General features: G+C 34.4%; 1 protein-coding gene across 7 annotated transcripts in view; it reads right to left on the reverse strand.

Annotated features, from left to right (window-relative positions):
• The window catches only part of LOC145261225 (protein retinal degeneration B-like), a 633753-nt gene that overhangs the window by 419449 nt on the left and 199403 nt on the right, over positions 1-14901 (reverse strand). For 3 of the 7 annotated variants that reach the window (XM_080119588.1, XM_080119587.1, XM_080119582.1), the window contains exon 1: positions 4404-4567. The exons of 3 other annotated variants lie outside the window; for them this stretch is intronic. The gene's annotated coding sequence lies outside the window, so the exon portion shown is untranslated. Of the gene's footprint in view, positions 1-4403; positions 4570-14901 lie in introns of those variants that run through there. One more of the 7 variants, XM_080119586.1, reaches the window with a different exon arrangement.

Below are 14901 nucleotides of genomic sequence, written 5' to 3' on the forward strand. Positions count from 1 at the left end.
TGCCTAGTACCACCACTTTTTTTTTTTTTTGCTGAACACAGACTTCCAAACACCCGGGCAACTTCGGGAATCCTGGCTAGTTTTGTGTGAAATTTGCAAAAGATAGGCTCAGCTGTTTCGGAGCCTACGAGAAACTCACACACACACACACAAAGTGACTTTTATATACAAGTAGAGAAGAACAAAATATTAAAAATGTTTTAACAAATGAAAGTAAAGAAAAAACAGTGAAAGCAACTCTCAAAATTTTTAAAGTTCAACCACCATGTCTACCTCATAAAAAATTTATAATACTTGCAAAAGAACCAGCCTTCAACTCGTAATTTTTTTTTAATCCTACCACCACCTCCAACTTATGAAATTCTTCTAAATCTGACCAACACCTTCAACTTGTGGATTTTTTAAAATCCTGTCACCTGCCTCAACTTATAAAATAGTTTAAAATTCCGCCAGTCTTCAATCTGTGAAATATTTTAAAAATCCTACAACCGCCTTCAACTAGTAATTTTTTCAAAATCCTACAACCGCCTTCAACTCGTAATTTTTTTAAATCCTGCCAATTCATTCAACTTGTGAAATTTGTTTAATCCCACTAACTCCTTCACCTTTTCAAACTCACCATCGCATTCAATTTATAAAATTAAAAAAATAATCCCATCACTGCCTTTAACTCGAAAATTGTTTAAAATCTCGACATCTCCTTCAATATTTAACTTTTTTTTCTTTTTTTTTTTTAAATCCTTCACCTTTAATTCATAATTTTATTAAAATCATGCCACGTCCTTCAACTTGTAAATGTTTTTAAAATCTTGCTCCATTCAATTTGTGAAATTTTGAAAATCTCGTCACCTCCCTCAACTTGTGAAATATTTTGAAATTCCACCACCGCCTTCAACTTCTAAATTACAAAAAAAAAAAAAAATCCTGCCATCACCATCTTATTTTAATCCTCCAACTTCTTCACCTAGTTACATTTTTCAAAAATCCACCATCACATTCAATTTGTGAAATCTTTTTAGAATCCCACCCTCACTTTTAACTAAAAAAGTGTTCAAAATCCCATCACATCCTTCAACTCGTATATTTTTTTTAAATCGTGTTACCAGTTTCAATTGGTAAATTCTTTTAAAACTTTTCCATTCTCAACTCATAATTTTTTTAAAAATTCTCCCACCTCCTTCAATTCATAAACCATTACAGTCTTCAATTAGTAAAATTTTAAATACTGCCGGCATTTTTAGATAATCCTACCACTCTCTTCAACTTGTAAATTTTTTGTTAAATAATGCCACCTCCTTCATCTAGTGAAATTTTTTTAAATTCTGCCATCGCCTACAATTCATTAATTTTTTTTTTAATCCTGTCACTGCATTCAATTCAAGAACTTTTACAAATATCTCACCATAACTATCAACACATAAATTAAAAAAAACTTCACCTTTAAACACTAATGAACAAAAGAACCAACACCAATGACACTAATCAACCAAAAAGCCAATGCCAAATCATCATGCTACTCAACAAAAACTTCAACACCAAATAACATTAATCAGCAAAAAATCCAACACCAAATTAACACTAATAAACTAAAAAGATATCAATGACACCAATGAACCAAAAAAGCCGACACCAATGACATTTGTTAACCCCAAAAAACAACACCAATCACACTTTTTAACAAAAATAAACAAACAAAAAAAAACAATATACTTGTTAAAAAACTCAGCCACAATGACACTTGTTAACAAAAAACAAAAACCAACACCAATGACACTTGTTAACAAAAAACAAAAACCAACACCAATGACGCTTGTTTACCAAAAGAAAACCAACACCAATGACACTTGTTTACCAAAAGAAAACCAACACCAATGACACTTGTTTACCAAAAGAAAACCAACACCAATGACACTTGTTTACCAAAAGAAAACCAACACCAATGACACTTGTTTACCAAAAGAAAACCAACACCAATGACACTTGTTTACCAAAAGAAAACCAACACCAATGACACTTGTTTACCAAAAGAAAACCAACACCAATGACACTTGTTTACCAAAAGAAAACCAACACCAATGACACTTGTTTACCAAAAGAAAACCAACACCAATGACACTTGTTTACAAAAAGAAAACCAACACCAATGACACTTGTTTACAAAAAAAAAAGGTAATCAACCAAAAAAGCCAGCACCAATGACACCAATGAACGGAAAAAGCCAACAGCAATCACACGCGTTAACCAAAAAAACAAAAAACAAAGAACAATGACTTGTTAACAAAAACAAAACAAAAAACTAAACAAAAAACAACACCAATGAAGCTTGTTTACAAAAAAAAACACCAATTACAATTGTTTACAAAAAACAACACCAATCACAATTGTTTACAAAAAAAAAAACACCAATCACAATTGTTTACAAAAAAAAACACCAATCACACTAATCAACAAACAAGCAAACGACAACATTCCTGTCATCTTTGATTTTATTTTTTTATTTTTCAAAAAGATAATGCAATTGTCAATAAATCAAAATAGCTGTGTAATATATAGTGCACAATGTTAGTCTAGTTTGTTTTACTAAAACACTAATTGATCAAAATCTAAGTTTTTTGTAAATAACATTTATCAAGAACAAATATTCTGAGGTTATTTATAGATTTTACTATACGAGAACACAAAGTGACCATCATTTAAGTAGTGTATGAGATGTATTCCGAAAGTATTGCTTCTTATTTGATTTTTATTCGGTGCTAATTAATCAGATGGGATTTCAAATTGCATTGTTATAGTGACTGAACTTATGCATTCATGATTTGAAAGTTTTATCTTTCTGTTGCAGATATTGACAGTGTGAAACTTTAAAAAGCAACACCTGTCATGTAAAAAAATACATTCTGGCGCACAAATCATTACTCGTTTTAATAGTATCAATCCCACTTTCATTATTCTTCAAGGTTTCTGAGTAAAAAAAAAAAAAAAAAAGAAAAAAAAAAGGAGACTTTACTTTTAGAACGACCCATGTATAACAAAGCAAGCTTCGGACAGCCATGAACACCATTGTTCATCACAGGCAAAACTGCATTGAGAATGGTGCTGATAATGTAGAAAAATAAATTCTAAAGCACAAAATGTTGCTTGTTTTAATAGTACCACTCCCGTCTTCGTAACTCTTCAACTTTTGAGTAAAAAAAAAAAAAATAGGAGGCTTTACTTTTGAAACGACTCTCGTATATTATATATAAACATGGCCAAATCATGCTACTATTATGATTTAGAATATTTGCGTGTTTATATCTGGGGAAAGGTATGGCTGTCCCTATTTATAATGGCCCCCTCCCCCACGGGACAGAGTTAGATAGCAGGGTCGTTTTTTAATGTGGAGAAAAGGAACAAAAATTAAAAATTGTCTCAGTCGTGAAGGATTTCTCCACCACTAACAGAACAAGAAATTGAAGTGTAGCAGATGCTACACTTTGATCTTGACCCCAAGGCCAAGGTAGGGCTGTTGTCCAAAAAATGTGCATGCATGTAAAAATACCATATGTGTGTGGCATTCTTCTCACAAAGAACAAGAAAAATTGTTTTAAAGGGATGGGAATTGAGAGAGAGAGAGAGGGGGGGGGAGCGGGGGAAAATAAAGGGGGACGTGTGAGAGGGGGAAGTTGTAAAGTGAGAGGGAGAGGATAGGAAGCGATAGAAGAGACAGAAAGAGAGAAGGAGATGATAGAAGTAGTGAGAAAAGGGAGGGCAAGGAGAGAGAGAAAGGGGAGGGAAAGGAGAGAGAGAAAGGGGAGGGAAAGGAGAGAGAGAGAAAGGGGAGGGAAAGGAGAGAGAGAGAAAGGGGAGGGAAAGGAGAGAGAGAGAGAGAAAGGGGAGGGAAAGGAGAGAGAGAGAGAAAGGGGAGGGAAAGGAGAGAGAGAGAAAGGGGAGGGAAAGGAGAGAGAGAGAAAGGGGAGGGAAAGGAGAGAGAGAGAAAGGGGAGGGAAAGGGGAGGGAAAGGAGAGAGAGAGAAAGGGGAGGGAAAGGAGAGAGAGAAAGGGGAGGGGAAGGAGAGAGAGAAAGGGGAGAGGAAGAAGAGAGAGAAAGAGGAGAGGAAGGAGGGGGAGAGAAAGGAAAGAGACGAAGGAGAGAGAGGAAGGGGAGAGAGGAAGGGGAGAGAGGAAGGAGAGAGAAAACGAGGGAATAAGATAAGAGAGAGAGAAAGAGAGAGAGAGAGTGAGAATAGAAAAAGTGAGAGCAAAGAGAAAGAAAAAATGACGAGGAGAGAAAGAGGAAAGGGGGATATAAAGAAGGAAGTAAACAAAGAAAGGAGAAGAAAAACAGAAAATAAAAACTAAATAAATAAAAAGAAAAAGAAAAGAAAAAAAGAAAAGAGATATTTGGATTTTGAATCGACTTACTGTAAAGATTTAACTCAACAGTTTTGCGTTATTCCTATGCAGGAAGAAAAGTAGCCAGAATCCCGGAAAACAACCGGGTCGATTCTCATCCGTCGTCATCGGAGCGACAAGTAGGAGCAGTAAGAATATTAGAGCTCACACTCATCATCATAGTGGTCGGCTCTATGGGCACTGCTACAACAGTGAGAGAGAAGTGGGGGATGAGAGGAGAAAGAGAGACAGAGAGGAAAGTTGGGACATACGCACAACGCGCTTAAAACAAAACACCTGTTGAAAAGCGTAGCATAACTGGTGAGGCTGACTACAATGAACGCGAAGCAGCAACAGAGGTGACGTTGTCTGTGGTTAACCACACGGACTGATAACATGGGTGTGCCAGGTTCGAATCCAGTTCGTTGCATAGAAATACTTCCACTTATGTTGACAACCTTCACGGTCAATCCCATAAATACCTGATATCCTTCTAGAAAGAAATTAATGCCGGCAAATTGTTACCAGATTTCTACCTTAACATTTTTTTTTTAAGGTGACTTTTGAATGGTTTTCGAGTATGCTGAAAACGAATATCGCATTTAAATTTTCTGCAAGTAATTAGTTTTCCGGCTATTAAGCAAAATCATTTTTTATATTATTGCTGGTGGCCATCTTAGTACACGCAAGCGCACGTAGTTTCTCAGGATTGCATTTACACATTTGAAATATAGGAAATACATTGCTTAATATCCGGAAAACTACTTATTTGCGGAAAATTTAAATGCAATATTCGTTTTCAGCACATCCGAATCCCTATAGTACTCGTCTTTTTAAAGAAAATTTTAAGGTGGGAAACAGGTGAAAAATTATCGAAATTCCTAATAGAAAGATACCAGAGAAACGATAAAATTATCATGGATCATTAGGTACCTTCAACGCGCGCCACAGTTTTACCCCCCCCTCCCCGTATGTAACACGATGTAACTGTAATTTAATAGAATATTATCATCCTAACTTTTTTTTTTACCATTTAAAAGAAGAAGCTTCCAATAAACAGCTAATATTTTTTGTCAGTTATTACAGCATACAAAAATAATGAAAATGCGAGATAAAAATCGTATTTACATTATCGACGCTTTAAAACAGCGTTCCTATGTTGTGACGTTTTTGAAGCCGTTGACACACCCGTGTTTTAAAAATCTAGCAAAAATCAAACAATAGTCATATTTTTCTGAAATTTTCGATATTTATTCATTATTAAATAAACTTACACATTCAAAGTAGGTTTCAGTAAATATATTAGAGGAATTCTTTTAGGTGTTCTACCCCCTCTCCCCATATTTCATGTTATGAAAACTAAAAAATAAATGTAGGTCGATAAAAATGTCAACATTTTTTAAAGCTGAAAAGATCAAATAATTAAAAAATAGTTATATATATATATATATATATATATATATATATATATATATATATATATATATATATATATATATATATATATATGCATGCAAAATCCGATCCCGCATTTTGCTAATTCCTACCCTCTTATGAGAAGGACAGTATTTCTTCGAAACTCCGCGGATTAAGGATTATCCATTTATCTAGTGTTTCCTTTTCAGATTAAATATGTTTTTAACTCATTTCAAAGTGTTTTTTTTTTAACATATTTTATTAACTGTTTGCTCATATTATAAGCTCTATTTCCTATTTGGTTTTATCGAGCTTTTATATCTGGCTGAGATAATATTATAAATATTAATTCTTTAATATTTATAATTTACTTTAATTTTACTATCTTGGATCATTTTGGTAAATTCAATTGTAATTTTCATTATATATATATATATATATATATATATATATATATATATATATATATATATATATATATATATATATAAACCTGTTATTTTTTTTCATTTACATTAAAGTTGTAAATAAAATTGGACATAACATCAATATTAGTATGTTAAAAAAAAAAAATTTCTTAATTTTTTTCCTCTCGGTAATATAATTATTTTAATTATATAACAAAAAACAAAAAAAAATTCTAAAAAATAATTATTTTTAAAAAGCTTTAAATGATATTAAATTAAAATATTACGCGATTTCAAGTTTAAACATTTTTTTTTATAACAGGTTTCCAATAATAAAAAATATATTCATATCATAGAATATATGACTCTTGAGATAATAAAAATTGCGAAAGCAAAATCGACTAAAAAAAATCCTTTGGATTTGATTATTTAAAATGACAGAGGTGATAATCAAAATTTGCGCCTTTTTTTTTTTTTTCGAAAAAAGTATGGAGGCCTGTAAGAAATAGTATCTTTAGATACATGTATCAACAGAACAGGTTAAAATTAATTTTATCGTCTGTGTAGTTAAATTAAAAATCTATTTGTTTTATAAAAGGTAAGTCTTATATTGTTTTTATCCATTTTTTTTTTTATTGTACATTTTATTTATTCATAAATTTCTGCATAAATGATCTTCCACAGAAATTGACCAGAACTATGGTAAACACACTAAATGATGACGTCACTAATAAGTGTGTATAATGATGACGTTCTACACAACGGTTTGGATATGCCTATGGATCATGCTTAACAGCAACAGTAGTAGCAGCAGCAGCAGCCGCCGCCGAAAGTCTGTTGAAAGACTTAGCAACAAAAGTATCCGCAGGAAAAAGCAGGCGTCGCATTGGCGAGGAATAACCTCCAAGCTGACACTTACGAGGGTTCATCATCAACTATATACACATCAAAGACCATTTTTCGCTACTTACGAACATACCTACGGCATGCTCAAAGCATAAATACACATATAAATAAAATTATATATGGACGTTTTAAAAGCCAAAAGCAATGCGGAAAGGACCGGAATCACAAGAGTAAAGACAAGAAAAACAAACAAATAGACGGATATATTCGAGTGGAGTATACTTTTGTTTTCTTTTTGAAAAGGGGAGGTGTTTTCTCCCGAAATTAAACAAAGTTCCATACCATCAACGGACTTTATATACACCGGACATACCAACAACTTTGTCGTGACGTCTTTGCTGTTATGACCACTGCCAAACTGGAAGTGACATAGGTTTAAATTAAGGCTAGACAATCGAAAAGAGGGGATGACTTTTGAAAATATTGGCGAAAAAAGCGACCCCCTTGCTGTAGAAAAGTGCCCAGTTGTAGGCGAAGAAATTAATGTTTTTAGCCAATTTTTCGATATTTGTCATCTGAAAGGTCAAGCTTCAAAACGATACTGATCTTGTGAAAATCCGTCAAAAGTGTAGTATCTGTTCCGGCAGATGCTGCACTTAAGATAATTTGTACCAGTCAATGGAGGGGAAACCCTCTATACTGGGACAATTATTATTTTTGGTAACCAGAGTGCCCCCTTTTTGCTTACTTTTAGGGGAGCTGGTTTTTACCTCACATTAAAAACGGCCTTGTGCCTAATTTGCTCAGTGGGGGAGCAAATAAATACCATCTTGTGAAAATCCGTCGCCTCTGTCGAAAGTTTTAGGCAGACATGCAAACATACATACATACATACATTTATATATTTGTAGCTCAAATTTTCGATCCAACCCGATTAAAAAGCTTGCCCTATCTCTGAATACACTTTATGTAAAATTTTAAATGTTCAGACCAGAAATTGTCTGAGTAATTTGGTAGAGACCGCAGCGGTCAATTTTTTAAAAAACTTTGACCCCTATTATGACCTCTTAACATTTGTTTTAAGCTCAAATCAAGTTATTAAGTTAGATCCATGTCCAAGGAACCTATATCTAAAATTTCAAGTGTTTAGACCCAAAATTGGCAGAGGAGTTTGGTAGAGTTCTCAAAGGTCAAATCGTTGAACTTTGACCTCTTAACAACTTTTCTGGCCGAAAACCGATTACAAAGATTTTCTCAAATCTTAATACCTTGTATATCAAATTTTGAGTCTGTAGACTGAAAATTGACAGAGTTATTGTGTAGGGAAATGTACAAAGACACACACACACAGACATGTTCACTTTTATAGATATTAGCATATTTAGGCAGCATTTTTTCTTTTATGCACGTTTCATTAAATAGCACAGATAACTCTTGCTTGTTTTTCTTGTAATCCTCCTTTTCTCTTTGTCGGACCATTTTCCGAACGTTTTTTTCCGAGTGAAAAAAGAAATTTCCCATAATCGCGAACGTTTTCGACCTCCATTGGTCATCCTCAGGCGAGTAGTAAAAAAATAAAAAAATGAAATTGAAAAATGAAAGTAGCGAGATGAAATGAAAAGACGATTAAAATCGCTTAAAATCATTAAAATACTCAAAAGCACTTGAGCGTGTCCTCCGTTTCGTTTTATAGATATATAGATGTATGTCAATGCCGGGCTGAAATGCTATATATATATATATATATATATATATATATATATATATATATATATATATATATATATATCTCAGAACACAAAAACAGCTGGGCCGATTTTTATGAAATTTCACACAAAGGTAAATTTATGTGCCTAACAGTGTTCCTTAGATTGTTTTTTTTTTTTTTTATCGGAATGTCTTCAATAAGTATCGATGATCGAAATAATCTGATGAAAGAAGGAACAAGTGAATTTAACTAAAGTTAACACCTTACACAGCCCAACACCACAAGTGCATTTGAGAAATTTTATTACCGCACAAGCAGAAAAGTCCGGCATATCAAATCAACAGCAGGTTCTTTTCTTTGATATGACAGGGGCGCATTCGAAATGAATATTTCTGGTCAGATCACAACTGAAACAATGCAATGTAAACTACAATGTATTGTAGATTAAGTCACGGTGGGGGTGACATGTGAAGCTTCCCCTATGTGCACCACGATAGGTCCCCAATTAGAGCAGGTAATCAATCGATTTTACCGATTTCGATGGCAATAAAAATATGGAAGTGTGAAACATTTGTTGATCATCATTCGATCCCGGGCAACGTCGGGTCTCCCTATATACAATGATGAGTATAATGAAAATAGTATTCAAATGAGATAGATAAAAAAAAAAAGAACAAACCAAGTCACGCGTCTGTCAACGTTTCGTCTTTATTCTAAGATTTCTTCTGAAATCATTTTTTCCCTCTCTCTCTCTCTCTCACTCTCTCTCTATATATATATATATATACACACATCTATACTCCTATAATATTATTTTTTGTGTGTGTATTGATATTCATATTAAAGCCCCTATTTTTCTATTTATTTAAAAATAAAATACAACTTTGTTTATATATGAGTCGTGGAATTGCATTCATCTGCAAAAGATTTAGCTAATTTGCATATTCTTTCAAACATTAATTTTAATTAATTCTTTAGGTTTATCGGTTTTCTTATGGGATGATCATCTTTAATTAATATAACGTGTAATTCATGCAGATATTCTACACGATTTAGACTTGCGTAATATTTGCATAAAAAGGTTATAGTAAACACAAACCTCTTTCTAATTATATTTACGTATGTATATATTTGTTTAAAAAATTTTGCCTACCAAACTCCTCAGTCAATTTTTGGTATATAGACATGAAACTATATATATAGGGTATTCGAAACTTTATATTTGAGTTTTAGCCAGGGAAAATCAGTGCAAAAGTGTGAAAATTAAACAAATGGAATTTGCCAGGTGAAGGTCGAACGATAGCAATACAATACGCATGCGTAACATAATGGTTATTGGTTCATTTTTTTTTTAATTTTTAGCCATGCAGCAAACATGTCTTCATAGCTCAGGCATTAACGTCAACGGAAAAAAGAAATCATAAGCTAAATGTTTTGGTTTTGATTCTCGGTGGTGGCGCAGGAGTCATTTTTTAAAAAGGTTTTAAATCATTATTATATATTGGGTTCAATATAATATAGCTAGCATGGACACCCGGCGTTGCCCGGGTGGACATGAAGTTCGGTTTGGACACACCTGCTATATTAAGGATATTCAGCACTTTCCCATTGATACCCCCCCACACACACACACACGACAATTTAAAAAATAAAAGAACGGATAAAAACACAAAAATGTAATCAGTAGTGACAACCTCGTCACCAGATATTTTGGCAGAAGGGATACGAAGAGAAGTAACTATTATCAAGATATTGAGCACTTTGTGTTGCCCGTGTGTTTGCCCCCCCCCCCCAAATAAATGAATCAAAAACAACTTTTCTTTCAATGAAAATAGCAGTGAGTGCCGAAAAAAAAAAAAAAAAAAACTCAGCCGTGGCGGGTGGGCTCGAACCTAAAACACAAAAGAGGAAAAGAAGGGAAAAAGTTACTGGTTAACACTTTAGCCAATACGCTTACGAGTGCTTATGACATCATGACGGTGCAAAATAAGGTTTATGAACAAAGTTTTAGTGAAAACGGACCCTTCTTCCAAAAAGTAGGCCAGTTAACCATCATAGAACGAATCCTTTTTTTTTTTTTTTTTAATTTTAACATTATGTATTTGAGATGGTACCAGTTGTGACCTGGTCCGATGCCACTGACAAAATTTTTTAGTAGACATACAAACACACTAACACACAGACAACTTTCTTTTATATAATCTACTAGCCTGGGTGCCCAGTGTTGCCTGGGTGTGTGGAGGTATGTATAAGGGTGTTGGTTGAGCAAAAAAAAAAAAAAAGGATTAGTAGGCAGGCTCCAAACTGTAACGCGCAGGAGGAAAAGGAGGTTGAAAAAAAGCAAACAGTCTTATTGATGCGCCCACCACGATTGTGATGTCACGGGCGGTTGAAATAATTATTTTTATGCGACGTCGGTGACGCAAGGCTTGAATGACTTGCAAAAATGTTGAGGAAAAAAGTGACCTCACCTTGTAAAAAACGTAGTTGACGGTGAAGAATGAATCTTTTTGGCCAGCTTTTCGATATTTATCATCCAAGAGACTGGCTTTAAAACGATACTGATTTTGTCACGGTCCGACACGTGTGTTGAAAGTTTTTGCAAGACATACAAACACACACACATATTTTGCCTTTTATATTATAGACTAGTGGGGGTACCCGGCGTTGTCTGGGTCTTTGGAGGCGTGCGTGTTGAAGGGGGAGGGGGAGATCAAAACAACCCTGTTTAAAAAAAAAACATTGGCCGGGTGTTTGAAGGTGTAAAAGAAAAAAAAAGTTTTAGTAGAAAGGTAGGATTGAACCCCAAAGCCTTGACGCAAAGGTGGAAACGAAAGGGAAAAAAACGTGTCACCTAACCATCTTGGCCATGAGGGGAGAGGAAGTGAAAAGTGTCTTAATTTAACGTTTATAAAGTGAAATTGACAGGTGCGAGAAAGTTAAGTCGCATGATGTTTGACCTTATTAAGGTCAAACTAAGTTTGGCGCTGCAAGCCAGTTTATGTTTCCTCCACCTCAGCATTCGCTTTTATACTGAAAAGCATGACGAAGATGCGGCGATCGAAAAAAATCTTGAAAATAGCGCATAAAAGTCAGGCAAATTAAAGATATACGCGAACCCCAGTCATAACTGGTAGATATTATTATCTAAAAAGTTTTAAGAAGGAGTGACCTGACTGAGAAGCCACGCGAAAAAAGCCTCTTACAGAAATACAGAAAAAATGCACGCACACATTTTCGTTTTTATATATATATAGACAAGCTGAAGGTGCCCAAGTGTAGAGAAGTGGAGGGAAATCAAAACAACAGTAGGCAGCTCGGGTGGAGAGAGGTGTAAAAATAAAAAAAGTGGTAGTAGCCAGGAGGCTTGAACCCAAAGCTCGGTCTCTTGGATGACAAATATCGAAAAATTGTCCAAAAACATTCATTCCTTCACCCTTAACTGGGCCGTTTTTTTACAAGGAGAAGTCAGTTTCTTGTCGACATTTTCACAAGTCATCATCTCTGTTGAATTGTCTACCTTTAATTCCAATGCTCGCAACTTCTGGTTTCGCGATGGACACATTAGCTAAGACGTTAGTTTTTTTTCACCTTCTTTTCCTTCTTCGCGTTACAGGTTCGAGCCTGCCTACCTACTACCACTTTTTTAACACCTCTCTTTGCATCCAGGCTGCTTACTGTTTTGATTTTCCTAGCCCCAACCTCTCCACACATGGGCAATGCCGGGTACACCTGCTAGTCTATCATATAAATCTCGCTCGTCTGTGTGTTTGTATGTCAACTAAAAACTTTTTAGTCATCCGCATCGAACTGGCACGAACCTGGTATGGTTAGAAAGAGTGATCTCTCAGACACATAATATTGAAAACGTTTTTTAAAAAATCGTCAGTTATTTCATGTAGAAATGTTGTTTTGTTTGAAGGGGGTCAGGTAAAAATCTTGGTTTCGATGCTGTTTGCTAATTGAACATGTAAGAACGGTTGATTCGTCGTTTCATTTTAAAAAGCTAAATTTGCAACGTCCCATAGGTGACGTCTTGATCCAATCTATAGCATATTTCGCTTCCAAACTTATGCACGTTCATACCCTGCATTTTTTTTTCTTTTAATAACGTTTTCTCTCTCCTATCTTTTAAAATTATTAAAAAAAATTTTTTATGCGTGCCCACAAATAACACAACAGGATAGCACCCAAGTCCATTTTTCTTTCACCATATTTTACGACCAGGCAACGTCCCCCCCCCCGCTGGTATAATATATAAGGCAACATGTGTGTGTGCGCATGTGCCAACATCTTTTCTCAGTCGCATCGGACCGGGTCGATACTCGTATCATCCGGAAGGGCGATGTCTCGCGCGTATAATATGTGAAAATTAGAAAAAAAAAAAACGCTCAATTATTTTGTATAGAAATAACGTCTCAATTATTTTGTATAGCAATAAATGTTTATAAGGGAGAGTCGGAAAAAATTGTTCCTTTTTAAACGACTTCAACAAGTACGCATGCACGTCAGACATTCTTTCTTGAATTGGTTTAAATATTTAAAAAAAAAAAAAAACTGGTGTTATTTTGCAGACCGTGTCGTGAGACAGTGGGTAATAAGATTTTAAGCTTTTAGTTTTTTTCACGTTCGAGCCCACGTAACGGTGGTCTATTTTTTTTTTTAATTTATTTATATATTTTTTTTAACATTTAAAAACGCTTAGATAACATTTTTCTCATTTCGAGGCTTACGTAAACCGATTTTTTTTTCCTTTTAAAACAAAAACTGAATTATTTTCAAGTTCGCTTAAACTGTTTTTTCATGTACTTTTTCTTTGTTTTTTGTTTTTTTTTGTTTTGTTTTTCACACCTCTCTCCACCCGGGCTGCGTTTTTTGTTAAATTTTTTTTCTGGAGGTTGTTCAATAACCTTACTACATTACCTCTCAACACCCGGGCAACGCAGGGTACCCCCGCTAGTAGATAATAAATATGAAATCTGTATTAATCAAAATATCATATTTAAGCATATTTTACGACCGCGCAATGCCGGGCGGCCTGCTAGTATATATATAAGGGTGAGAGATTTAAAATTATCAATCAAGTTTCCATAGGAAAGAAACATAACAAAACCATGTTTATATGTACGATCGTTTCGGAAACAATATCCTTTTATTAATTTGATATTTACAAAAACTTCGCCTTTTGGCCAAGATCAAAGTGTAGTATCTGTTCCGGCAGATGCTGCACTTGGGATAATTTGTGCCAGTCAATGGAGGGGAAGCCCTCTATACTGGGACAATTATTATTTTTGGTAACCAGAGTGCCCCCTTTTTGCCTACTTTTAGGGGAGCTGGTTTTTACCTCACATTAAAAACGGCCTTGTGCCTAATTTGCTCAGTGGGGGAGCAAATAAATACCATCTGTTCTTCAGATGCGGCATTCCCATTTCTCGTTCTCTTTCAGTAGAGGAGAAATCCTTCACGACAGACAATTTTTATTTTTGTACTTTTTCTCCACGTTAAAAAAACGACCCTGGTGTCTAACTCTGTCCCGTGGGGAGGCATAGTAAATAGGTACAAATAAAACCATTGAGAAATAAGTGAAATATTTCCGGATATCGTCTCCTAATCAGCATAAATGGAAGGAGAGGGGAAAGAAAACACCAAATTTTAACCAGATTATTGAAGTGAATACAGTTTGTGAACCTTTGTAAGGGAGTGTTTCCATATATATATTTTAACCGTAAAGAGGCCGCTTGGTGCACAATCCTTCTTTGATAAGAACATTTTTTTAAATCTAAAAGAGATCGTTGGTATTTGTAACCATTTGTCACCCTTTCTATTTATATAGCTCTAGGTAATTACACCTATTGAGCTTTTCATAGCTGCCATACAAAGAGCACAGCACCTTTAAATATATTTTACTAAGACTTTGCTCATTTAGACCCTCTCTATTACACTTACTATATAAAGTTAACTAGCTCTACCTACGTATTGAGCACTTTTGAAGTAAATACTTAAAAGTTTACGTATAAATCTATACTTTCGTATATAATTTTATGTGAGTAAATTAAGTAGTTTTTTATATATATATATATATATATATATATATATATATATATAACTCCGTCGAACATACAGAAAGGAAGTTAATACAGTTTCCAGACCA

The sequence above is a fragment of the Euprymna scolopes genome, chromosome 37, assembly GCF_053919585.1.
Source record: "Euprymna scolopes isolate OS-2025 chromosome 37, ASM5391958v1, whole genome shotgun sequence".
In the NCBI taxonomy this organism is placed as follows: Eukaryota; Metazoa; Mollusca; class Cephalopoda; order Sepiida; family Sepiolidae; genus Euprymna; species Euprymna scolopes.